The sequence below is a fragment of the Bufo bufo genome, chromosome 3 (genome assembly GCF_905171765.1).
Source record: "Bufo bufo chromosome 3, aBufBuf1.1, whole genome shotgun sequence".
NCBI lineage: Eukaryota > Metazoa > Chordata > Amphibia > Anura > Bufonidae > Bufo > Bufo bufo.
Genome location: NC_053391.1, coordinates 285,446,114 through 285,472,711, shown reverse-complemented (window position 1 = coordinate 285,472,711; position 26,598 = coordinate 285,446,114).

The window sequence follows — 26,598 nt, the reverse complement described above, 5'->3', positions numbered from 1 at the left end:
TTACGGTCACTACAAATAACTTGACCAGCTAAAACTGTGCAGATTTGGTTGAATAGAGATGTGAGGCCTGTTTTTTTTTGCGCTGTGTGACAGTTATAGGTTTAATCACAGAATGACACTTCTATCAGCACGCTAGCGTGTGTCTTAGGTTTTTCTGAATGACACTATCAATACCTTCAATGTAAGATTTTCTTTTTGGGATAGATTTCAAGTAGGCCTCAAATACCACAAACTAGTTATTTTCAGAATGGCAAATTTGGGAATGCTTTTTCAACCCAGAACAAAAAGTCTGCTTTTACGGTCACTACAAATAACTTGACCAGCTAAAACTGTGCAGATTTGGTTGAATAGAGATGTGAGGCCTGTTTTTTTTTGCGCTGTGTGACAGTTATAGGTTTAATCACAGAATGACACTTCTATCAGCACGCTAGCGTGTGTCTTAGGTTTTTCTGAATGACACTATCAATACCTTCAATGTAAGATTTTCTTTTTGGGATAGATTTCAAGTAGGCCTCAAATACCACAAACTAGTTATTTTCAGAATGGCAAATTTGGGAATGCTTTTTCAACCCAGAACAAAAAGTCTGCTTTTACGGTCACTACAAATAACTTGACCAGCTAAAACTGTGCAGATTTGGTTGAATAGAAATGTCAGGTCTATTTTTTAGGCGCTGGGTGACAGGCTCAACTTGCCCCTGATGTAATATATGGCCAAAAAATAACCACACTGTTGATGGTTAAATGCACTTCGGTGACACAGGCTCAGCCTGCAGCTGATGTAGGATATAGCACAAAATAACCACACTATCGATTGTTAAATACACTTGGTGATAGCTCGTGCTGGCGCACCACAAGTCACAAAATGGCCGGCGATCACCCCAGAAAAAAAGTGATCTAAAAACGCTCTGGGCAGCCTCAAAAAAGTGAGCAAGTCAATAATAGCACTTCAATGATCCACAGCTGCAGATCGATCACAGAATGAAGTCTTTTGGAGGAGTTAATCTGCCTAATCTCGCCCTAACGTCGCAGCTGCAACCTCTCCCTATACTGATCATAGCAGAGTGACGTGCGGCGCTACGTGACTCCAGCTTAAATAGAGGCTGGGTCACATGGTGCACTGGCCAATCACAGCCATGCCAATAGTAGGCATGGCTGTGATGGCCTCTTGGGCCAAGTAGTATGACGCTTGTTGATTGGCTGCTTTGCAGCCTTTCAAAAAGCGCCAAGAAAGCGCCGAACACCGAACCCGAACCCGGACTTTTACGAAAATGTTCAGGTTCGGGTCCGTGTCACGGACACCCCAAAATTCGGTACGAACCCGAACTATACAGTTCGGGTTCGCTCATCCCTAATTCTGGGTTTGAAAAAACAGCAATTTTTGGCAAGACCCTTCATCTGGCTCCTTTGCTGCATTTGTCACAGTGAAATACAAGCTTTAAATACTGCAATTATATACTGGGTTTTAAAATCACTCATTTTGGGCAAGATAATACATTTGCGGCCTTTTCTGCGTTACTGGCAGTCAAATACAAATGTTATACACTGCAGTTATTGTCTGGGTTTAAAAAAACACAAATTTTTTGCAAGACCCTACATCTGGGGCCTTTGCTGCATTTCTGACAGTGAAATGCAAGTGTTAGATACTGCTGTTTATAATCTGGTTTTAAAAAAAAAAACATTTTGCGTAAGATAATACATTTGCGGCCTTTGCTGCATTTGTCACAGTGAAATACAAGCTTTAAATACTGCAATTATATTCTGGGTTTAAAAAAACACAATTTTGGGTAAGATAATTCATTTGCTGCATTTGTCACAGTGAAATACAAGCTCTAAATACTGCAATTATATTCTGGGTTTTAAAAAACACCCATTTTTTGCAAGAACCTACATTTGGGGCCTTTGCTGCATTTCTGACAGTGAAATACAAACTTTAAATACTGCAATTAAAATCTGGGTTTAAAAAAACACCCATTTTTGGAATACCCTACATCTGGGGCCTTTGCTGCATTTGTCACAGTGAAATACAAGCTTTAAATACTGCAATTATATTCTGGGTTTAAAAAAAACCCATTTTGAGCAAGAAAATACATCTGGGGCCTTTGCTGCATTTGTCACAGTGAAATACAAGCTTTAAATATTGCAATTATATACTGGGTTTAAAAAAATTGCCATTTTTTGCAAGATAATACATTTTGGGTCCTTTGCTGAATTTGTGACAGTTAAATACAAGCTTTAAATACTGCAATTATATTCTGGGTTTAGTAAAAACACATTTTTTTGCAATACCCTACATCTGGGGCCTTTGCTGCATTTGTCACACTGAAATACAAGCTTTAAATACTGCAATTATATTCTGGGTTTGAAAAAACTCAAATTTTTAAAAAGACTACATCTGGGGCATTTGCTGCATTTGTCACATTGAAATACAAGCTTTAAATACTGCAATTATATTCTGGGTTTAAAAAAACACAAATTTTTGGCAAGACCCTACATCTGGTGCCTTTGCTGCATTTGTCACAGTCAAATACTAGCGTTAGATACTGCTTTTATATTCTTGGTTTAAAAAAAAAAAACATTTTGGGCAAGATAATACATTTGAGGCCTTTGTTTGATTTGTGACAGTAAAATACAAACTTTAAATACTGCTGTTATCCTCTGGGTTAAAAAAAAAACACAAATTTTTTGCAATACCCTACATCTGGGGCCTTTGCTGCATTTGTAACAGTGAAATACAAGCTTAAAATACTGCAATTATATTCTGTGTTTAAAAAAACACCCATTTTTGGCAAGACCCTACATCTGGCGCCTTTGCTGCATTTCTGACAGTGAAATACAAGCTTTAAATACTGCAATTATATTCTGGGTTTAAAAAACCACCCATTTTGAGAAAGATAATACATTTGCGGCCTTAGCTGCATTTGTAACAGTGACATACAAGTGTTAGATACTGCAGTTATATTCTGTTTTTAAAAAAAACACCCATTTTGGGAAAGATAATACATTTGCGGCCTTTGCTGCAATTGTCACAGGGAAATACAAGCTTTAAATACTGCAATTATATTCTGGGTTTAAAAAACACCCATTTTTGCAATACCCTACATCTGGGGCCTTTGCTGCATTTGTCACAGTGAAATACAAGCTTTAAATACTGCAATTATATTCTGGGTTTAAAAAAACACCAACTTTTTGCAAGATAATACGTTTGCTTCCTTTGCTGCATTTATGGCAGTTCAATACAATGTTAGATACTGCAGTTATATTCTGGTTTTAAAAAAAATACCCATTTTGGGCAAGTAAATACATTTGCGCCATTGCTGCATTTCTTACAGTGAAATACAAGCTTTAAATATTGCAATTATATTCTGGGCTTAAAAAAAACAACAATTTTGGGCAAGATAATACATTTGCGGCCTTTGTTACATTTTTGACAGTCAAATACAAACTTTGAATACTGCTGTTCTATTCTGTGTTTAAAAAAACACCTATTTCTTGCAATACCCTACATCTGGGGCCTTTGCTGCATTTGTCACAGTCAAAAACTAGCATTAGATACTGCTTTTATATTCTGGGGTTAAAAAAACAACCATTTTGGGCAAGATAATACATTTGAGGCCTTTGTTTCATTTGTGACAGTAAAATACAAACTTTAAATACTGCTGGGTTTAAAAAAACACAAATTTTTACAATACCCTACATCTGGGGCCTTTGCTGCATTTGTCACAGTGAAATACAAGCTTAAAATACTGCAATTATATTCTGTGTTTAAAAAACACCCATTTTTGGCAAGACCCTACATCTGCCGCCTTTGCTGCATTTCTGACAGTGAAATACAAGCTTTAAATACTGGGTTTTAAAAACACACATATTGGGCAAAATAATACATTTGCGGCCTGTGCTGCATTTCTGGCAGTCCAATACAAGTGTTAGATACTGCAGTTATATTCTGGTTCTAAAACAACACCCATTTTGGGCAAGATAATACATTTGTGGCCTTTGCTGCATTTGTCACAAGGAAATACAAGCTTTAAATACTGAAATTATATTCTGGGTTTAAAAAAACACCCATTTTTGCAATACCCTACATCTTGGGCCTTTGCTGCATTTGTCACAGTGAAATACAAGCTTTAAATACTGCAATTATATTCTGGGATTAAAAAAACAACCATTTTTGCAATACCCTACATCTGTGGCCTTTGCTGCATTTGTCACAATGAAATACAAGCTTTAAATACTGCAATTATATTCTGGGTTTGAAAAAACACAAATTTTTGGCAAGACCCTTCATCTGGGGCCTTTTCTGCATTTGTCACAGGGAAATGCAAGCTTTAAATACTGCAATTATATACTGGGTTTTAAAATCACCCATTTTGGGCAAGATAATACATTTGCAGCCTTTTCTGCATTTCTGGCAGTCAAATACAAGTGTTATATACTGCAGTTATTGTCTGGGTTTCAAAAAACACCAATTTTTTGCAAGACCCTACATCTGGGGCCTTTGCTGCATTTCTGACTGTGAAATGCAAGTGTTAGATACTGCTGTTATAATCTGGTTTAAAAAAAAAACTATTTTGCGCAAGATAATACATTTGCGGACTTTGCTGCATTTGTCACAGTGAAATACAAGCTTTAAATACGGCAATTATATTATGGGTTTAAAAAAACACAATTTTGGGCAAGATAATACATTTGCTGCCTTTGCTGCATTTGTCACAGTGAAATACAAGCTTTAAATACTGCAATTATATTCTGGGTTTAAAAAAATACCCATTTTGGGCAAGACCCTACATTTGGGGCCTTTGCTGCATTTCTGACAGTGAAATACAAGTGTTAGATTCTGCTGTTATAATCTGGTTTAAAAAAAACCACCCATTTTGGGCAAGATAATACATTTGCGGCTTTTGCTGCATTTCTGGCAGTCCGATACAAGCTTTAAATACTGCAATTATATTCTGGGTTTAAAATAAACACCCATTTTTGCAATACCCTACATCTGGGGCCTTTGCTGTATTTGTCACTGTGAAATACAAGCTTTAAATACTGCAATTATATACTGGGTTTTAAAAACACTATTTTGGGCAAGATAATACATTTGCGCCTTTGCTGCATTTCTGGCAGTCCAATACAAGTGTTAAATACTGCAGTTATATTCTGGTTTTAAAAAAAACACCCATTTTGGGCAAGATAATACATTTGCGACCTTTGCTGCATTTGTCACAGTGAAATACAAGCTTTAAATACTGCAATTATATTCTGGGTTAAAAAAAACACCAATTTTTGGCAAGACCCTACATCTGGGTAGAGATGGCCCGAACTATCCGACGGCGAACAGTTCCCGGCGAACATAGCTTGTTCGCGTTCGCCTCTGCCGGGCGAACACATGCGATGTTCGGTCCGCCCCCTATACATCATCATTGAGCAAACTTTGACCCTGTACCTCACAGTCAGCAGACACATTCCAGCCAATCAGCAGCATACCCTCCCTCCCAGACCCTCCCACCTCCTGCACAGCATCCATTTTAGATTCATTCTGAAGCTGCAGTCTTAGTGAGAGGAGGGAGACTGTAACTGCTGCTGATTTAATTGGGAAATCGATAGCTAGGCTAGTGAATTCAGTGTCCACTCCAGTCCTGAAAGACTCATCTGATCTCTGCTGTAAGGACAGCGTCCTGACAGCACCCCAAAAAGCCCTTTTTAGGGCTGCAACATTAGTCTCCTTTTTTTTTTTCCTTTATATACATATTGCAGTTGCCTGGCCTGCCTGTGTGTGAGGAGCTGCAGGCCCACAGACTGTAGTGTGCCCACTGCCAGTGCTCACCCCTGTCATTCCGTGTGGCACAGGACTTTGCTTAAAAAAAGGCACTTAATTTTTACACTTTAATCTAAGGTTAGTTGCCTGCCAGTGTGTGTCAGGCTGACTTCCACTGACTGTAGTGTGCCCACTGCCAGTGCCCACCACTCATACCGGCTGGCACAGGACTTTGCATAAAAAAGGCATTTAATTTTTACACTTTAGTGTAATTTCAGCTGCTTGCCTGCTGCTAGTGTGTGTCAGGCCGACTTCAACTGACTGTAGTGTGCCCACTGCCAGTGCCCACCCCTGTCATCCCGTGTGGCACAGGACTTTGCTTAAAAAAAAGGCACTTCATTTTTACACTTTAATCTAAGGTTAGTTGCCTGCCAGTGTGTGTCAGGCCGACTTCAACTGACTGTAGTGTGCCCACTGCCAGTGCCCACCCCTGTCATCCCGAGTGGCACAGGACTTTGCTTAAAAAATAGGCACTTAATTTTTACACTTTAATCTAAGGTTAGTTGCCTGCCAGTGTGTGTCAGGCTGACTTCCACTGACTGTAGTGTGCCCACTGCCAGTGCCCACCACTCATACCGGCTGGCACAGGACTTTGCTTAAAAAAGGCATTTAATTTTTACACTTTAATGTAATTTCAGCTGCTTGCCTGCTGCTAGTGTGTGTCAGGCCGACTTCAACTGACTGTAGTGTGCCCACTGCCAGTGCCCACCCCTGTCATACCGAGTGGCACAGGACTTTGCTTAAAAAATAGGCACTTAATTTTTACACTTTAATCTAAGGTTAGTTGCCTGCCAGTGTGTGTCAGGCTGACTTCCACTGACTGTAGTGTGCCCACTGCCAGTGCCCACCACTCATACCGGCTGGCACAGGACTTTGCATAAAAAAGGCATTTAATTTTTACACTTTAGTGTAATTTCAGCTGCTTGCCTGCTGCTAGTGTGTGTCAGGCCGACTTCAACTGACTGTAGTGTGCCCACTGCCAGTGCCCACCCCTGTCATACCGAGTGGCACAGGACTTTGCTTAAAAAATAGGCACTTAATTTTTACACTTTAATCTAAGGTTAGTTGCCTGCCAGTGTGTGTCAGGCTGACTTCCACTGACTGTAGTGTGCCCACTGCCAGTGCCCACCACTCATACCGGCTGGCACAGGACTTTGCTTAAAAAAGGCATTTAATTTTTACACTTTAATGTAATTTCAGCTGCTTGCCTGCTGCTAGTGTGTGTCAGGCCGACTTCAACTGACTGTAGTGTGCCCACTGCCAGTGCCCACCCCTGTCATACCGAGTGGCACAGGACTTTGCTTAAAAAATAGGCACTTAATTTTTACACTTTAATCTAAGGTTAGTTGCCTGCCAGTGTGTGTCAGGCTGACTTCCACTGACTGTAGTGTGCCCACTGCCAGTGCCCACCACTCATACCGGCTGGCACAGGACTTTGCATAAAAAAGGCATTTAATTTTTACACTTTAGTGTAATTTCAGCTGCTTGCCTGCTGCTAGTGTGTGTCCGGCCGACTTCAACTGACTGTAGTGTGCCCACTGCCAGTGCCAACCACTGATACCGGGTGGCACAGTAGCTTGCCGATAAATAAGGCATTTAATTTTTAGACAGTAGTCTAAATTCAGTTGCTTGCCTGCTGCCAGTGTGTGTCAGGCCCGCTTCCACTGACTGTAGTGTGCCCACTGCCAGTGCCAACCACTGATACCGGGTGGCACAGTAGCTTGCCGATAAATAAGGCATTTAATTTTTAGACAGTAGTCTAAATTCAGTTGCTTGCCTGCTGCCAGTGTGTGTCAGGCCCTCTTCCAATGACTGTAGTGTGCCCACTGCCAGTGCCAACCACTCATACCGGGTGGCACAGTAGCTTGCCGATAAATAAGGCATTTAATTTTTACACTTTAGTGTAATTTCAGTTGCTTGCCTGCTGCCAGTGTGTGTCAGGCCCGCTTCCACTGACTGTAGTGTGCCCACTGCCAGTGCCAACCACTGATACCGGGTGGCACAGTAGCTTGCCGATAAATAAGGCATTTAATTTTTAGACAGTAGTCTAAATTCAGTTGCTTGCCTGCTGCCAGTCAGTGTGTCAGGCCCTCTTCCACTGACTGTAGTGTGCCCACTGCCAGTGCCAACCACTCATACCGGGTGGCACAGTAGCTTGCCGATAAATAAGGCATTTAATTTTTACACTTTAGTGTAATTTCAGTTGCTTGCCTGCTGCCAGTGTGTGTCAGGCCCGCTTCTACTGACTGTAGTGTGCCCACTGCCAGTGCCAACCACTGATACCGGGTGGCACAGTAGCTTGCCGATAAATAAGGCATTTAATTTTTACACTTTAGTGTAATTTCAGTTGCTTGCCTGCTGCCAGTGTGTGTCAGGCCCGCTTCCACTGACTGTAGTGTGCCCACTGCCAGTGCCAACCACTGATACCGGGTGGCACAGTAGCTTGCCGATAAATAAGGCATTTAATTTTTAGACAGTAGTCTAAATTCAGTTGCTTGCCTGCTGCCAGTCAGTGTGTCAGGCCCTCTTCCACTGACTGTAGTGTGCCCACTGCCAGTGCCAACCACTCATACCGGGTGGCACAGTAGCTTGCCGATAAATAAGGCATTTAATTTTTACACTTTAGTGTAATTTCAGTTGCTTGCCTGCTGCCAGTGTGTGTCAGGCCCGCTTCTACTGACTGTAGTGTGCCCACTGCCAGTGCCAACCACTGATACCGGGTGGCACAGTAGCTTGCCGATAAATAAGGCATTTAATTTTTAGACAGTAGTCTAAATTCAGTTGCTTGCCTGCTGCCAGTGTGTGTCAGGCCCGCTTCCACTGACTGTAGTGTGCCCACTGCCAGTGCCAACCACTGATACCGGGTGGCACAGTAGCTTGTCGATAAATAAGGCATTTAATTTTTACACTTTAGTGTAATTTCAGTTGCTTGCCTGCTGCCAGTGTGTGTCAGGCCCGCTTCCACTGACTGTAGTGTGCCCACTGCCAGTGCCAACCACTGATACCGGGTGGCACAGTAGCTTGCCGATAAATAAGGCATTTAATTTTTAGACAGTAGTCTAAATTCAGTTGCTTGCCTGCTGCCAGTGTGTGTCAGGCCCTCTTCCACTGACTGTAGTGTGCCCACTGCCAGTGCCAACCATTCATACCGGGTGGCACAGTAGCTTGCCGATAAATAAGGCATTTAATTTTTACACTTTAGTGTAATTTCAGTTGCTTGCCTGCTGCCAGTGTGTGTCAGGCCCTCTTCCACTGACTGTAGTGTGCCCACTGCCAGTGCCAACCACTGATACCGGGTGGCACAGTAGCTTGCCGATAAATAAGGCATTTAATTTTTAGACAGTAGTCTAAATTCAGTTGCTTGCCTGCTGCCAGTGTGTGTCAGGCCCACTTCCACAGACTGTAGTGTGCCCACTGCCAGTGCCAACCACTCATACCGGGTGGCACAGTACCTAGCACGCGTAGTACCACTTATCTAAAAAAAAAATGACAGGCAGAGGCAGGCCACCCCGCAGGGGCCGTCGTGGTCGTGGTGCTGTGATTTCCACTGTCCCTGGAATAATGCCCAGTTTTCAGAGGCCACGTACCCTGAACCCGAAAAATTCAGAGGACGTAGTTGACTGGCTTAGACAGGACACCCAATCTTCAACAGCTTCCGCTAAGAACCTTGACGCACCATCCTCCTCCAACTCAGCTTCGGTCACCTGCTCTCAAGTTACCACGCACCCGCCCGTCGCCACTACCACCACAGCCACCACAGCCGCTTCACTTGATCCGTCAGAGGAGTTATTTACACATCAGTTGGATGCAATTAGTGATGCGCAACCATTATTGCCAGATGATGTAGATTACGGGGATATGTCTCAGTCAGGCAGGATTACACACATGGACGTACAGTGTGATGATGATGATGTTGTACCCGCTGCTGCTTCCTTTGCTGAGGTGTCAGATACAAGTGAAGCGGTTGATGATGACGATGTGTCCACGGATGCCACGTGGGTGCCTGCTCGAAGAGAAGAAGAGGGGGAAAGTTCTGAAGGGGAGACAGAGAGAATGAGGAGACGAGTTGGAAGCAGGGGGAGGTCGTCGCAAGGAGTTAGTGGCACAGTCAGACAGCATGTATCGGCACCTGGGGTCAGCCAGACAGCACGCCAGTCAACGCATGCTGTTGCCACCACTAGAATGCCGTCATTGCAAAGCTCAGCAGTGTGGCATTTTTTTTGTGTGTCTGCCTCTGATAAAAGCAATGCCATTTGCAACCTGTGCCAAAAGAAACTGAGTCGTGGGAAGTCCAACACCCACCTTGGTACAACTGCTTTGCGAAGGCACATGATCTCACATCACAAACGCCTATGGGATCAACACATGAGTACAAGCAGCACACAAACTCAAAGCCACCATGCTCCTCCTGGTCCTGCATCTTCAGCCACGTCAACCACTGCTGTCCTCCCTGCCCCCTCTCAACCACCCGCCACTCCATCTCTCACCTTCAGCAGTTCCTGCTCATCTGCCCACAGTCAGGTGTCTGTCAAGGACATGTTTGAGCATAAGAAGCCAATGTCACAAAGTCACCCCCTTGCCCGGCGACTGACAGCTGGCTTGACGGAACTCTTAGCCCGCCAGCTTTTACCATACCAGCTGGTAGAGTCTGAGGCCTTCAAAAAATTTGTCGCTATTGGGACACCACAGTGGAAGGTACCCGGACGAAATTTTTTTTCAAAAAAGGCAATCCCAAACCTCTACCATGTCATTGAAAAGGAAGTCATGGCATCTCTGGCATACAGTGTTGGGGCAAGGGTCCATCTGACCACTGATACCTGGTCTGCAAAGCACGGTCAGGGCAGGTATATCACGTATACTGCGCATTGGGTCAACCTGCTGACGGCTGACAAGCATGGAATGCGTGGCTCTGCAGCGGAGTTGGTGACACCACCACGACTTGCAGGCAGACCTACTGCCACCTCCTCTACTCCTACTCCATCCTCTTTAATTTCCTCCTCGGCTGAGTCCTCTTCTGCTGCGGCGTCTGGCTGCACATCAACTGATTCCCCCCAGCTCCCCAGGGGCTATTCCACATCCCGGATACGACAGTGTAACGCTATCTTGGGGTTGACTTGCCTGAAAGCAGAGAGCCACACAGGACCAGCACTCCTGTCCGCCCTGAACGCACAGGTGGATCAGTGGCTGACCCCGCACCAACTGGAGATCGGCAAAGTGGTGTGTGACAATGGAAGCAATCTGTTGGCGGCATTAAATTTGGGCAAGTTGTCACATGTGCCGTGCATGGCACATGTGTTGAATCTCATCGTACAACGTTTTGTGTCTAAGTACCCAGGCTTACAGGACGTCCTCAAGCAGGCCAGGAAGGTGTGTGGCCATTTCAGGCGTTCCTACACGGCCATGGCGCACTTTTCCGATATTCAGCGGCGAAACAACATGCCAGTGAGGCGCTTGATATGCGACAGCCCGACACGTTGGAATTCAACACTCCTAATGTTCGACCGCCTGCTCCAACAAGAAAAAGCCGTCAACGAGTATTTGTATGACCGGGGTGCTAGGACAGCCTCTGCGGAGCTGGGAATCTTTTTGCCACGTTACTGGACACTCATGCGCAATGCCTGTAGGCTTATGCGTCCTTTTGAGGAGGTGACAAACCTAGTCAGTCGCACCGAAGCCACCATCAGCGACCTCATCCCATTTGTTTTCTTCCTGGAGCGTGCCCTGCGAAGAGTTCTGGATCAGGCTGTAGATGAGCGTGAAGAGGAAGAGGAAGAGTTGTGGTCACCATCACCACCAGAAACAGCCTTGTCATCATCGCTTGCCGGACCTGCAGCAACGCTGGAAGAGGAGTATGAGGAAGAGGAGTCAGAGGAGGAATGTGGCGGCTTTGAGGAGGAGGAAGACCAACCACAGCAGGCACCCCAGGGTGCTCGTTGTTGTCACCTATCTGGGACCCATGGTGTTGTACGTGGCTGGGGGGAAGAACAGACCGTCAATGACATCAGTGAGGACGAGGAACGGGAAATGAGAAGCTCTGCATCCAACCTTGTTCAAATGGGGTCTTTCATGCTGTCATGTCTGTTGAGGGACCCACGTATAAAAAGGATAAAGGAGAACGATCTGTACTGGGTGACCACGCTACTAGACCCCCGGTATAAGCAGAAAGTGGCAGAAATGTTACAAAATTACCGAAAGTCGGAAAGGATGCAGCAGTTCAAAACCAAACTAAAAAATATGCTTTACACAGCTTATAAGGGAGATGTCACAGCACAACGGGAATCTAACAGGGGAAGAGGTGAGTGTAATCCTCCTCCTACCACGGCGGCAAGGACTGGACGATTTACAGATGTGTTGTTGATGGAGGACATGCGGAGCTTTTTCAGTCCTACTCATCGCCACAGCCCTTCGGGATCCAGCCTTAGAGAACGACTCGACCGACAGGTAGCAGACTACCTCGCCTTAACAGCAGATATCGACACTCTGAGGAGCAATGAACCCCTTCACTACTGGGTGTGCAGGCTTGACCTGTGGCCTGAGCTATCCCAGTTTGCGATAGAACTTCTGGCCTGCCCTGCTTCAAGTGTCCTGTCAGAAAGGAGCTTCAGTGCAGCAGGAGGCATTGTCACTGACAAGAGAAGTCGCCTCGGTCAAAAAAGTGTTGATTACCTCACCTTCATAAAGATGAATGAGGCATGGATCCCGAAGGGACTGACAGTGGGGGATACGTTTGACTAACAAAAGGCCTGATTACATGCCTTGGCCTCAAAATGGTCCCCACGCTGCTGTATTTAATGTCTGCATACCGGATGACTTTCGTGAATTCTCCACCACCAACTAGGGTTCAAGCCGTAATGTTTTAGTCACTTTTCTGCCTGGAAAACATAAATTTTTCCGGCCGCTGCTACAATAGCGTCTGCAACAGTGCCATTATTTTTCAGGCATGTGTACATGCCTAATTTTTCTGTCCTATGGTGCAGCACTGTGGCTGCAAAAACAAACCAAAAAAAAAAGGCACATACAAGTGTCAATTCCCCTTCGTGATCGTTACCTTGTTGTGGTGAAGGGGCTTGCGTATCACAATGAAGCAATCATCATCACCTCTATAAAAGTGTGTTGGCAATGTTGCCACACCCCAGATGATAAGGCCGTTGCTTCATTATGGTCAGACCAAAAGCGATCGGGTGGCCACGCTACTAGACCCCCGGTATAAGCAGAAAGTGGCAGAAATGTTACCAAATTACCAAAAGTCGGAAAGGATGCAGCAGTTCAAAACCAAACTAAAAAATATGCTTTACACAGCTTATAAGGGGGATGTCAATGGGGGATTCGACAATGGTTAATCAATTCGACCGGATAGGGTCCGTAACAGGGATTAAACTGATAGCAATAGTACTAGTTAAGACACCACTCATATAGGGTGTCACAGCACATTGCTCTGTGCACGCGCAGTGCCCCAATTTGGGAGTAAGAGGACCGACCAAGCTGCTTTTTCCATCTCCCGGTTCCTGAAATCAATTCAGTTTAGTGTATGAGAGTTTGGTCTGTCACTGTGAAGGCAGTCGAAGGTACCCGGCCTAAATTTTTTTTCATAAAAGGCAATTCCTGATATGGGACGTAACAGGGATTAAACTGATGAGAATAATACTACAGAAAATACCACTCATATCGGTGGAGGGAGCCAGCGTTTTTTTAACCATCTCCCCGTTCAAAAAATCTATTTAATAAATGGCCCCCAGATTGGGGATGTTAGAGGGATTAAACTGATGAGAATAGTACTACAGAAAATACCACTCATATCGGGTGTGACAGTAAATTGCACGGCGCAGATGCAGTCACCGTGGTTTAAAACAGAGTGGAGGGAGCCAGCGTTTTTTTAACCATCTCCCCGTTCGAAAAATCTATTCAATAAATGGCACCCAGATTGGGGACGTTAGAGGGATTAAACTGATGAGAATAGTACTACAGAAAATACCACTCATATCGGGTGTGACAGTAAATTGCACGGCGCAGACGCAGTCACCGTGGTTTAAAACAGAGTGGAGGGAGCCAGGTTTTTTTTAACCATCTCCCCGTTCGAAAAATCTATTCAATAAATGGCACCCAGATTGGGGACGTTAGAGGGATTAAACTGATGAGAATAGTACTACAGAAAATACCACTCATATCGGGTGTGACAGTAAATTGCACGGCGCAGACGCAGTCACCGTGGATTAAAACAGAGTGGAGGGAGCCAGCGTTTTTTTAACCATCTCCCCGTCCGAAAAATCTGTTTAATAAATGGCCCCCAGATTGGGGAGTCGGGGACGTTAGAGGGATTAAACTGATGAGAATAGTACTACAGAAAATACCACTCATATCGGGTGTGACAGTAAATTGCACGGCGCAGACGCAGTCACCGTGGATAAAAACAAAGGGGAGGGAGCCAGCGTTTTTTTAACCATCTCCCCGTTCGAAAAATCAATTCAATTGACCTTTCGGGGACCCTTGGTGTTGTACGTGGCTGGGTGGAGGAAGAAACCTTCAATGACATCACCGGGACGTGGCTAGCTTGGTATCCAACCTTGTGCAAATGGGGAGTTTGCGGTTGTGCAAATGAACTGTTTGCGGTGCATTAAAAGGGGAGTTTGGTCTGTCAATGTCTGTGATGCGGGCGTAACCCTTACACTACCTGATCGATACAACATCATACCTGATCGTATACACACACTGGATGTTTTAAAGCACGTTATTCCAAACAATTTAGGAATGTTAGTTGATTTATGCCCTTTATGGATTAAAACCCGACTCTGCGTCCACTACGTAATTTTCCATGGGAGTTTTGCCATAGATCCCCCTCCGGCATGCCACAGTCCAGGTGTTAGACCCCTTGAAACAACTTTCTCATCACTATTGTGGCCAGAAAGAGTCCCTGTGGGTTTTAAAATTCGCCTGTCTATTGAAGTCTATGGCGGTTCGCCCGGTTCGCCAGTTCGCGAACATTTGCGGAAGTTCGCGTTCGCTGTTCGCGAACTGAAAATTTTATGTTCGCGACATCACTACATCTGGGGCCTTTGCTGCATTTGTCACAGTGAAATACAAGCTTTAAATACTGCAATTATATACTGAGTTAAAAATAACACAATTTTTTTGCAAGATAATACATTTTGGGTCCTTTTACTGAATTTGTGACAGTGAAATACAAACTTTAAATACTGCAATTATATTCTGGGTTTAAAAAAACACAAATTTTTGCAATATATCTGGGTCCTTTGCTGCATATGAGCCAACTGCTCCACAGTGATGAACCTGTGGGGGTGTCTAGAGGCGACAAACACTGCTTGCAACCAGGAGTGACCACATTTTTTTTTTTAGTGTCCACATCAGGTTCCAATGGTCTATCCAGGGATGGGCAAACTGGGGCTCTCCAGCCGTTGCAAAACTTCAACTCCCAGTCTGCCTACAGCTATCAGCAGGGATTTGTAGTTTTACAACAGCTGGAGAGCTGCAGCTCGCCCATCACTGGTCTATCCCTTTCTTTCCAGCAGCATTCAGACTGTGATGGCTTTTACCACATGTGGTACATGGAGCGGAAAATGTAAGATATGTAGAAGACATTGATGATGAAACACTGAGGGTACTGCGCAGAGGAATGGCAGTCCTTGTGTTCGCAAACTGTACTTTATGCATTGCCAATAATTGGAGGTGACTTAAAAGGCCTCTACTGGAGTGAAGCCTGCTGTCCTAGCAAGGCCTGATGACAGTTTGAGAACAGCCTACAAAACCCATTCAGGATTACATACTTACAGGTTAAACTAGCTTTCTAAAGCTAGAATTTTTTTTTTCTCAAGCCATGCAGCTATTTTGGAGGTAAAGACCAAGTCAACAGTGTGGCCGAGGCACTGATTTACAGACCGGACCAGGGGCTCTAAAATATTTTACCCCACTGAGGAAATTGAGTGGGTAGATAAAAAGGTGTATGCTATGTAACTAATCCACCTCTCACCCTATTACTCCTCTGCCTCTCCCCTCTGAAAAACCCTTCACTGGCTCCCCATTGCCCAACGAATTCACTTCAAAGTACTAACAAATACATACAAGGCATTCCATAACCTGTCCCCTCCCTACATCTCTGATCTACTTTCCCGATACATCCCCACACGCACTCTCCGATCCTCACAAGACCTCCTTCTCTCCTCTTATCGCCTCTTCCGACAATCGACTCCAAGATTTCTCCCGTGCATCCACCATACTCTGGAACTCGCTACCCCAACATATCAGACTCTCACCTACAGTGAAATCCTTCAAAAGAAACCTGAAAACCCACCTCTTCAGACAAGCCTACAACCAGTAACCCTGTTGCCTCTATACCGCCATGACCAACTTCACCCGCACCTACTGTGTCGTTCTCGAATACCATGTAGATTGTAAGCCCTCACGGGCAGGGTCCTCTCTCCTTCTGTACCAGTTTGTAACTCATCTTGTTTATGATTAGTGCAATTGTCTGTATTATGTATGTGCACTCCTTATCATATGTACAGCGCTATGGAATGAATGGTGCTTTAATAATAAATAATAATAATAATAATAAAGAGTAATCCTAGCAACCAAATCAGTTTTTCAATCCATAATATTCTTTATTCCATATATAAAATATGGATACAGGACACGTTTCGGCCCGTCCAGCCTTCCTCAACTGCATAATACCAAATAGTGACATGCACATTTTTATAAGCACCTACGGTAACACCCATCACCTAATCATGACATCATCAATTAGACCAGGGCTGGCCAACCTGAGGCTCTCCAGCTGTTGCAAAATTACAACTCCCAGCATGCCTAGACTGCTTACAGCTATCAGCCTACAGCAGGGCATGGTGGGAAATGTAGTTTTACAACAGCTGGAGAGCCGCAGGTTGGCCAGCCCTGAATTAGACAATCAAAATGGCTCAAACGTGAGATCCTTTAATCATATTATTGGATGCATTTATCCTACTATGATTCTGTCCATCCGAAGTGAAATAAGATCCTCCTATATCAAGTTCTTGGTACCGTAGTCTGAAAGAAAATGCATCCAAATTAAAAACATATTAAAATGACATCACCTCATAATCCCTATTTAGACCTCTTGGATGTAAAGTATCCAAGGTATGGATCCAGAAGGCTTCTCGTTTAAGCAGAAGCTTTTTTTAGATCACCTCCCCTTCTTGGCTAATGTACCCGTTCTATCACCTGATACTTCAGCTGACCAATGGAATGCTTCTGAGTATGAAAATGGTGCGGAATCGGCAGTAACATGTTTTTCTTACGTATAGTGGATTTATGCTTGCTGATACGATCTTTTACCATCTGCATTGTTTCCCCTATGTACAAAAGGCCACAGGGACATTTTATTAAATAAATCACATTCTGGGTTTCGCATGTGTAGTAACCCTTGATCTTGTATGTTTTTCCTGTGTGTGGGTGATAAAAGTATTGGCCCTTCTACATTACTACACTGCATACAATGCAAACAGGGAAATGTTCCACTTTTTTGACATATTAAGGTTTATTGTATTCCTTCTCTCTTTGTACTGCCAATATCCGCACACACCAACTGGTCCCTTAAGTTCGGGGAGCGACAAGACGGGTCATGGGATACACGCCCTTTTTCCAGGTGGGGCCTCGGACGGCGTCCTCCACAAGGAAACGCTGGGCGGGTCGAAAGTATCGGAGGTCCGGAGCGAACAACGCAGCCGAGTGTCATGACGCGGTCTCAGGTAGGCTACCTTCCCCAGTCATTAACTTGTCTTCCAAACCACTAGATAGTAGAACTATGGGGATTCTGGAGAAGGCCCTTTCCTTTAGTTACATTGGTCACTTTGATTCTTTTCAAATGGACATAGACCTCCAGGCTTTTGTTTCAGAGAGTGAGGTTGAAGGCCCATTTATCTGGGAAGGAACATTCCTCATATATAACAGATGTGGATGAGATGTGGATGAAGGTGACCAGATAGAAGGGACTATGTTAAAATTGGCAGATATGGGTTTGCGGTTGAAAAGTAAGTTCACCCCTCCTAAGATTCACCATCCTGTGGAAATTTTTGTGCATCTGGTGACTAGTGATGGATGATCATCTGCCGGGACGGTTCGCGAACGCGATCAAATGTTCGCGAACCACAAGTTTGCGGCGGGTCCCATTCATTTTAATGGCAGGTGAACCTGAAAAACCTTCAGCTCATATTTGCAGCCAAGAAATAATTACTAGAAGTGCACAAATAGTCCCACAACATGGACACTGACATACCAGATGTATTATTCGAATTTGCGATCTCCATTCATTATTTTTTTCAATGTGAAATATCGGCAATATCATTTTCGCGTATGCGCATGCGCAAATGCATTATACAGTACCCAAATGCACTATAGAGAAAGTATATTGGTATATAACACCCCGCTTCAATCAGTTTTTTGGGGGGACGACTGGAATATCACACCAGTAGAAATTATTTGTTCTAATAATGCTTGTGCCTCTATATACCTGCAGTATCGCAGCAGAACCGCACACAACTGCTGCACAATACAAATGCACTATAATATACTTTCTAACATAGAAAGTATATTATAACATTGTACAAGGAAGGCAATCCATTAGAATATACATAAAGATAAAACGTAACCTTTAATAATTTTACTATGAGGGTCCATTCACACGTCAGTTAGTGTTTTGCCGATCCGCAAAACACGGACACTGGCAATGTGCATTCTGCAATTTGTGGAACGCACATCGCCGGCACTATAATAGAAAATGCCTAATCTTGTCTACAATTGCGGACAAGAATAGGACATGTTCTATTTTTTTGCGGAAACGGAAGCACAGATGCGGAAGTGCGGATCTGCAAATGCGGATGTGGATCCGCAAATGCGGATGCGGACAGCACATTACCGCCCCATTGAAAATGAATGGGTCTGCACCCATTCCGCAAAATTGCGGAACGGATGTGGTCCCATTTTGCGGATGTGTGAATGGAAAAGATATCCCTCAAAATGAAAATAAATTTAATGATTAAAGTTAAGCAAAAAGCATAGATGTGGTAGGCAATAACAAGTGCTCGGCGGCACTAAATCATATGCTCGGCGGCACCAAATCAGAAACCATATGTCCTATCACAATCCGGGGGGTTCCAGTGCACATCGATGAATCCAGGAAGGAAAGCAAAAAAACATCCATCCCTGGGCTAGATGATGATGTGGTATTGAAGGACAGGGTGGGCAAAGAACTGTCCCTGATATTACCCTACAGGGGGTGCTATTCTGGCCCTAATAGCCAAACCACAGACCACCCGCCCTGATAAGAGCAACCCCATCCGGAACCTTACCCTATATAAAAATGGCCCTAGTAAGCCCCTAGCTCCTAGACTTCCAGGTGATCACTATATTGATCTATGTGTTTTTGACTCATTATAAAAGTATATTATAAGTATATAACACCCCTCTGTGTATCACACATATCGATAGCACACCTATACTAGTCCTTAAAATGACTTTTGTGGCCCTATTAGCTAGCGTTTGTTGTGCCTAACAGCCTGTCCCTGCTCCACACAGCAATCTCTCCCTACACTGGCAAAACACTGAATGTAAAATGGCGGCCAAATCCGGTTTATTTATAAGGTAGGGGGTATGTCCATGTGCTGAAATGTCTCAATTGGCTGTCCTGTTCCACCTGATGGATCTGTCATGGGTCAAAGTTCTTCATAATGTAAAAGAATATGGCGGGCGCAAATTTCTCCATATGTTCGCATGTTCGGCGAATCGCGAACATGCAAAGTTCACCGCAAAAAGACCGCCGGGTGAACCGCAAGGCCATCTCTACTGGTGACTATAACAATACAACATACACTAGAGATAGCTAGGAGAGGTGACTTACATGTTAAACAAAATATTACAAGTAGCAAGGCTGAAGATCAGCCTGTGTTTGTGGGAGGGGCGAAGGAGACCTATATAGCGCCGCCTCGCTCTCCCATCATGGACGCCGCGCTCTACCGTGACGTCTCTGCACTTCCGGTTTCAGTGCCGACGCTGCCGCTTACCGCTGCTGCTCGTTCCTGTTCCTGCTTGTGCTCGTTCCTGCTCGTTCCTGCCTCCGGTCGGAAGTTCTCAACCTTCCCGAACCGCGCTCCCCTGGTAAGCGAAGCGGCGCCTTGAGCTGCTCCCTTTCCTGGGAGCCTCGGCGCCGCGCTCTTCAAACGATTTCACTTGTCTGCCTGCTGGCCCCACCTCCCGCACTGGTCTCCAGGCAACGCCGACGCTTCCACACGTCTGCCTGCTGGCCCCACCTCCCAAATCCAATTAGTTTAGAATCAATTCCCTCATCTGTAAGTGGAGATAGGTTCCTGAAGAACTCTCTTTGGTGCTGCACCACAGTAATGAATGCCGTCCTGTATAGGACCACACATAGCAGGCAGTCCAGCTCTCATGCTTCCTTCCAAAAGTCAAACTCAGCTCTGCTATATCATTACATTATAATGGGACGATCGCAGCGATCTTCACCAGCATGTATCTGCTTATCTGTACATAGATCATATAGCATTGTCCTGCAACTTCTTTTATCCTCTGCTGCTATCAAGCTTTGCTAATTGTTCATATTTCCATGGTAGCTCGTCAATTATGCAGTTCTCCACCATTCTTAAGATCTCTACTAAAACGTCAGTGTCTGCCACACGGCAGATTCAGGTCAAATTGTCCGCCACGCTATTGTCTGCCACGCAGCAGCTTCATGTCAATTTTGTCTGTTTCATTCACGCTATTTTCTGCCACGCAGCAGATTCATGTCAAATTTTGTCTTTTCCTTAGATTCATCCACGTTATTGTCTGCCACGCAGCAGATTCATGTCAATTTGTCTTTTCCTTAGATTAATTCACGCTATTGTCTGCCACGCAGCAGTTTCATTTCAATTTTTCCTCAGGTTCATCCACGCTATTGTCCGCCACGCAGCAGATTCATGTCAATTTGGTCTGTGTCATTCACGCTATTTTCTGCCACGCAGCAGATTCATGTCAATTTTGTCTTTTCCTTAGATTCATTCACGCTATTGTCTGCCACGTGGCAGTTTCATGTCAATTTTTCCTCAGGTTCATCCACGCTATTGTCTGCCACGCAGCAGATTCATGTCAATTTTGTCTTTTCCTTAGATTCATTTACGCTATTGTCTGCCACGCAGCAGATTCATGTCAATTTTTCCTTAGGTTCATCCACGCTATTGCCTGCCACGCAGCAGATTCATGTCAAAAAGTTATCTTTTCCTTGGATTCATTTACGCTATTGTCTGCCACGCAGCAGATTCATGTCAATTTTTTGTCTTGCTTTAGGTTCATGCACGCTATTGTCTGCCACGCAGCAGATTCATGTCAATTTTCCGGTTTCGCTTTCAGGTTTTCATGCACGCTATTGTCTGCCACGCAGCAGATTCATGTCAATTTTATGTCTTGCTTTAGGTTCATGCACGCTATTGTCTGCCACGCAGCAGATTCATGTCAATTTTCTGTCTTACTTTAGGTTCATTCACGCAATTGTCTGACACGCAGCAGATTCATGTCAATTTTCCGGTTTCGCTTTCAGGTTTTCATGCACGCTATTGTCTGCCACGCAGCAGATTCATGTCAATTTTCTGTCTTGCTTTAGGTTCATGCACGCTATTGTCTGCCACGCAGCAGATTCATGTCAATTTAATTTCTTGCTTTAGGTTCATTCACGCAATTGTCTGCCACGCAGCAGATTCATGTCAATTTTCTATCTCATTTAATGTTTCATCCACGTAATCGTCTGCCACGCAGCAGATGCCCTTTCCGGTCTCGTTTCTTTCCCTGACACGCATCAGGTTCTCAGTTTTGGTCTGCCACGCAGCAGTCCATGTTAGTTTTCCTGACACGCATCAGGTTCATCCACCGCCCTGTCACGCATCAGGGTCTGGTTCTCACGTCTCGTTTGCACTTCCTGACACGCATCAGGTGCTGTCGTGGTCCTGCCACGCAGCAGGTGCATCGGCCGCCCTACTCGGCCCGTTCTAACCTGGTCGGACCCTGATGCGCCTCAGGGGCTTCGCCTCTAGCCACGCAGCTAGTTCACGGGTTCCGGCCGCCCGCAAGGCATCAGGTCATTCAAGGGCGCCTCACATGTATCGGGCACGGTCAAGCTTGACCCTCAGCTTCCGCTCCTTGATTCATGTCAGGTTCTACCTTTCTTCTGCATCTCTCAAACCTCACCCCATGTTTTTAGGGTCACCCCGGAGGTTCGTCTAGGTTCAAAAATTCGCTAGGCGAAGTCCTCAAGGTACCAATCCTAGGCCCCCCTTTTTCATCCAGGTCACTTCCGTTCAAAAAAAAAAAAAAAAAAAAGATGGGTCCGGTCGTCTGTCCGCCGCGCGGCAGATTCACGTCATTAATTTACTGAGACGCTTGGGTTTGTTCTGTCGTTTGTCTGCCGCGCGGCGGATTCATGTGATTTTATTTTCCAGAGACGCATCGATCTTATCCGGTCATTTGTCTGCCACGCAGCAGATTCATGTCATTTTATTTTTCCTGACACGCATCAGGTTCATTCGATCTTTTGTCTGCCACGCAGCAGTTCGTGTTTTATTTTCCTGACATGCATCAGGTTCATTCGCTTTATATCTGCCACGCAGCAGTTCATGTTCTATTTTCCTGACACGCATCAGGTTCATTCGATATTTGGTCTGCCACGCAGCAGTTCGTGTTTTATTTTCCTGACACGCATCAGGTTCATTCGCTTTATATCTGCCACGCAGCAGTTCATGTTCTATTTTCCTGACACGCATCAGGTTCATTCGATATTTGGTCTGCCACGCAGCAGTTCGTGTTTTATTTTCCTGACACGCATCAGGTTCATTCGCTTTATATCTGCCACGCAGCAGTTCATGTTTTATTTTCCTGACACGCATGAGGTTCATTTACCGCCCTGACACGCATCAGGGACAGGGTTTTCTTTCATGTCATATTTCATATTCCTGACTCGCATCATGTGCTTCTCCACGGTCCTGCCACGCAGCAGGTACGTCAGTCGTCTGACACGCATCAGGCCGTTTCAGCCCGGTTGGACCCTGGTGCGCCTCAGGGGCACTTGCCACTAGCCACACAGCTAGTTCACGAGCTCGACCACCTGACACGGATCAGGTCTTTCGTTTCGCTCTCTGGCCTCGCATGTATCAGGCACGGTTAAGTTAATTGACAACGCGCGCTCCCGCTCCCTGATCCACGTCAGGTTCTACTTTATCTCCAGCATCTCTCAAGCCTCATCCCATGTTTTTCCAGGGTCATCCCAGAGGTCTATTTTGTTCAAATTTCGCTTAGGTGATTTCATCCAGGTACCAGTCTCAGGTCCCTTTCCATCCAGGTCGTTCCTGTTCCACGGTTTCGTACGCCAAGTCCAGGTAATCTAGGTCAGCTCATCAGGTAATGCCAGATTCAAAAGAACAGCAGCAAGCCAGAGTCCCGCAGGAAACCAGTCACCGGGGCAATGTTCAGGGCCTTTTCCACCTCCCTAGACAATGATCCTTTCGGGCCATATAAAAGCATAGTGTCTTTACGGGTTCTTACGGCCCGGGGAATTCAGCAGCTCTCCAGGACACGCAGGCCCCACTTTAGATCAACTAGCCTGGCAGCAGACGCATTGCACCCTATCACTCCACTTCACCAAAACTTCTCAAGTGGGACCGCCAGTCAAAATTCGCTACTACCAGACCTTCAATGACTGGTGCCCGGTTGCCGTGTTCAAAAGCTATTCGCCACTGCAAAAGATCCCGCGCCGGGCAGCCCTCTTTTCCCTTTCAACTCTAAACATCTCACGGCGTCACAGTTCGTTCACCACATCAGAATCTTAGCTTCGGACTAGGGTTCGATGCCAAGGCCATTTCGGGACATTCATTCCGCATAGGGGCGGCATCCGCAGCGTCAAGTCATGGGGTCCCAGCGCACGTCATCCAGAAAATGGGCAGATGGCAATCTTCCCGTTTCACGCACTACGTTCCGAACCCGCAGGTTGAGGTTGCCGGAGCCTTCACCAGCTTAGCTTTACGAGTTCCGCATTAATCTTTCCTACCCGATTGATTTTTGCCCCTCATTTAGCTCGCACACGGCCATGGCTTCCGGCACACCTCAGCCATTGATAGTTGACAATCAGTCACCCCTCCCCAACTCAGTTCGTCCACTCTGCTCCCACCGTAGCCAGGACCACAAGTAGCAAGGCTGAAGATCAGCCTGTGTTTGTGGGAGGGGCGAAGGAGACCTATATAGCGCCGCCTCGCTCTCCCATCATGGACGCCGCGCTCTACCCCTCCCACCCTTCCCCTTTCTTCACCTCTCTCACCATCAGGCTTCCCCCTCATTTAGCTCGCACACGGCCATGGCTTCCGGCACACCTCAGCCATTGATAGTTGACAATCAGTCACCCCTCCCCAACTCAGTTCGTCCACTCTGCTCCCACCGTAGCCAGGACCACAATTGAAGAAAGACAAGCTATACATGCTTTGATGAATGATACATCATTGATTGTGAAACCCGCCGATAAAGGCGTTTCCATCATCATAATGGATAAAGAAAAATATGTATGTGAAGTCAACCGCCAAATCTCGGACACTGCCACTTACAAGGTGCTTGATTTTAATCCAGTATTCCAGATAAAACGAAGATCATGGATGTGGTGATGAGTAGTGTTGATCGAACTTCTGTTTTAAGTTCGGCGTCTGAAGTTCGGCTTCCGGTTAGCGGAGGATCCCGATATGGATTCCGAATTCCGTTGTGGTCCGTGGTAGCGGAATCAATAATGGCCGATTATTGATTCCGCTACCACGGACCACAACGGAATTCAGAATCCATATCGGGATCCTCCGCTAACCGGAAGCCGAACTTTAGACGCCGAACTTAAAACAGAAGTTCGCTCAACACTAGTGATGAGTTATAGACATCGGGGGGTTATTGATAAAAAGCTGTACGATTTTTTGGTCAATCGTTCCCCAATGACGCCGGTGCTTTATATCCTATCGAAGGTACATAAAACCTTGATAGATCCCCCTGGACGTCCTATTGTGTCTTCGGTCGATTCTGTGATGTCACCCTTAGCGATTGATTTGGAGAAGGCACTGACACCACTGGTGAAGGATACTTCCTCTTTCTTGCTTGATACTTCACAATTTTTATGAGTGATCAGGGAATTGGGTAATGTCCTGGAGGATTGCTGGCTTGTAACTAGACGTGGTCAGTTTGTACACGTCCATTGACCATAGTAAAGGTATAGAGGAGGTGATATCGATGTTACAGCTAAGCAATTATGCTGAAGAGCAGCAATTTTTAATTGATTTATTGAGGTTGTGTAACGGGGCGCCGAAGGCGCACTCGGTCTCCCATCAGCCGCAGACCTGCTGCTTAGCTTTGGGAGTGAGGATCTGTGTTCGGCCTCATTCCCAGGCTGGCTTTGCTAGCTGGGAGGCTCCCTGCTCCTAGGTCTGCCTTGAGCGCCGAGCTGATCACTCGGTGCTCGACTTGTCTGTCTGTCGGTCATGTGACGCTGGCCACGTCACATGACCCTCACTCCCCACTATAAATACAGGCAACCTGCTGGCTACAGGTTGCCTGTTATACTGGTCCATTGGTGCTTCCTTGTTCCTTGGTTCTAGTCTGCGGCTGCTTGTTCTGATTGACCTCCTGACCTTGTGACCTCGGCTCTTTCTTTGACCTCGATTTCGTCTCATCCTTTGTACGTATTGCTCTCCTGGATTGACCTCTGCTCTGACTGTTGACTTTACATTTGCCCACTTCATTTGTACTCCCGCTTCTCCTGGTTCTGATCCTTGGCTTGTTGACCTTCCGTATCTTTCTTCTGTGCACTTACGTAAGTAAGGGACCATCGCCCGGTTACGCCCCGTCGCCTAGGGCGGGTAGTGTAAGTAGTCAGGGACAGGGGTTGAGGGTGGAGTCAGAGTGCACCCTCTTTCCTTTCTCTCTGTTCCCTGACAGAATCACAGGCCTAAAAAGTTTTTTTTACTATGGATCCCTTACAGAGCCTGACTGACCATGTGCAGAATCTGGCCCATATAGTTCAGGAATTGGGGGAGAGATTACAGGCACAAGAGATTGCTCGTGATCTTCCTGCACCTCCCTTCGCTGCCCAAGCGGCACCTGCCTTTATGGAACCCCACGTTAAGCTTCCTGACTTTCAGTAGACCGTAGAAGCTTTTTAGCGTTTCAGGAAAGCTGTAAGCTTTATTTTCGCTTGCGTCCCTATTCCTCTGGATCTGAGCAACAGAGAATGGGGATCATTATTTCCTTATTACAGGGGGATCCCCAGGGCTGGGCATTCTCCTTGCCTTCCGATTCGCATTGTCTCAGATCCGTTGACGCATTTTTTCAGGCACTTAGTGTGTTATATGACGAACCTGACCGTGCCATGGTAGCAGAGACCCAGCTATAATCCCTCAGACAGGGTGACCGTCCAGTTGAAGAGTACTGTACCTTATTCCGTAGATGGTGCATTCCCTCTGGGTGGAACGAACCGGCCCACAAGAGTCAATTTAATTCCGGTTTGTCTGACACCCTCAAGGATATGCTAGTGTGTTATCCCCTCCCCCCCCCCCGAACCCTTAGAACAAACCATGACGTTAGCCATTAGGCTAGACCGACGGGTTAGAGAACGACAGCAAGAACACCTTCTTGTTCCACAGATGGTTCCCGAGATGGAGATGGGTCCGGTGATAGCAAAATCTGAAGGCTTCTTTGATGAACCCATGCAGCTGGGCATGACCAGGAAGCGGCAGCGTCGTCGTCGT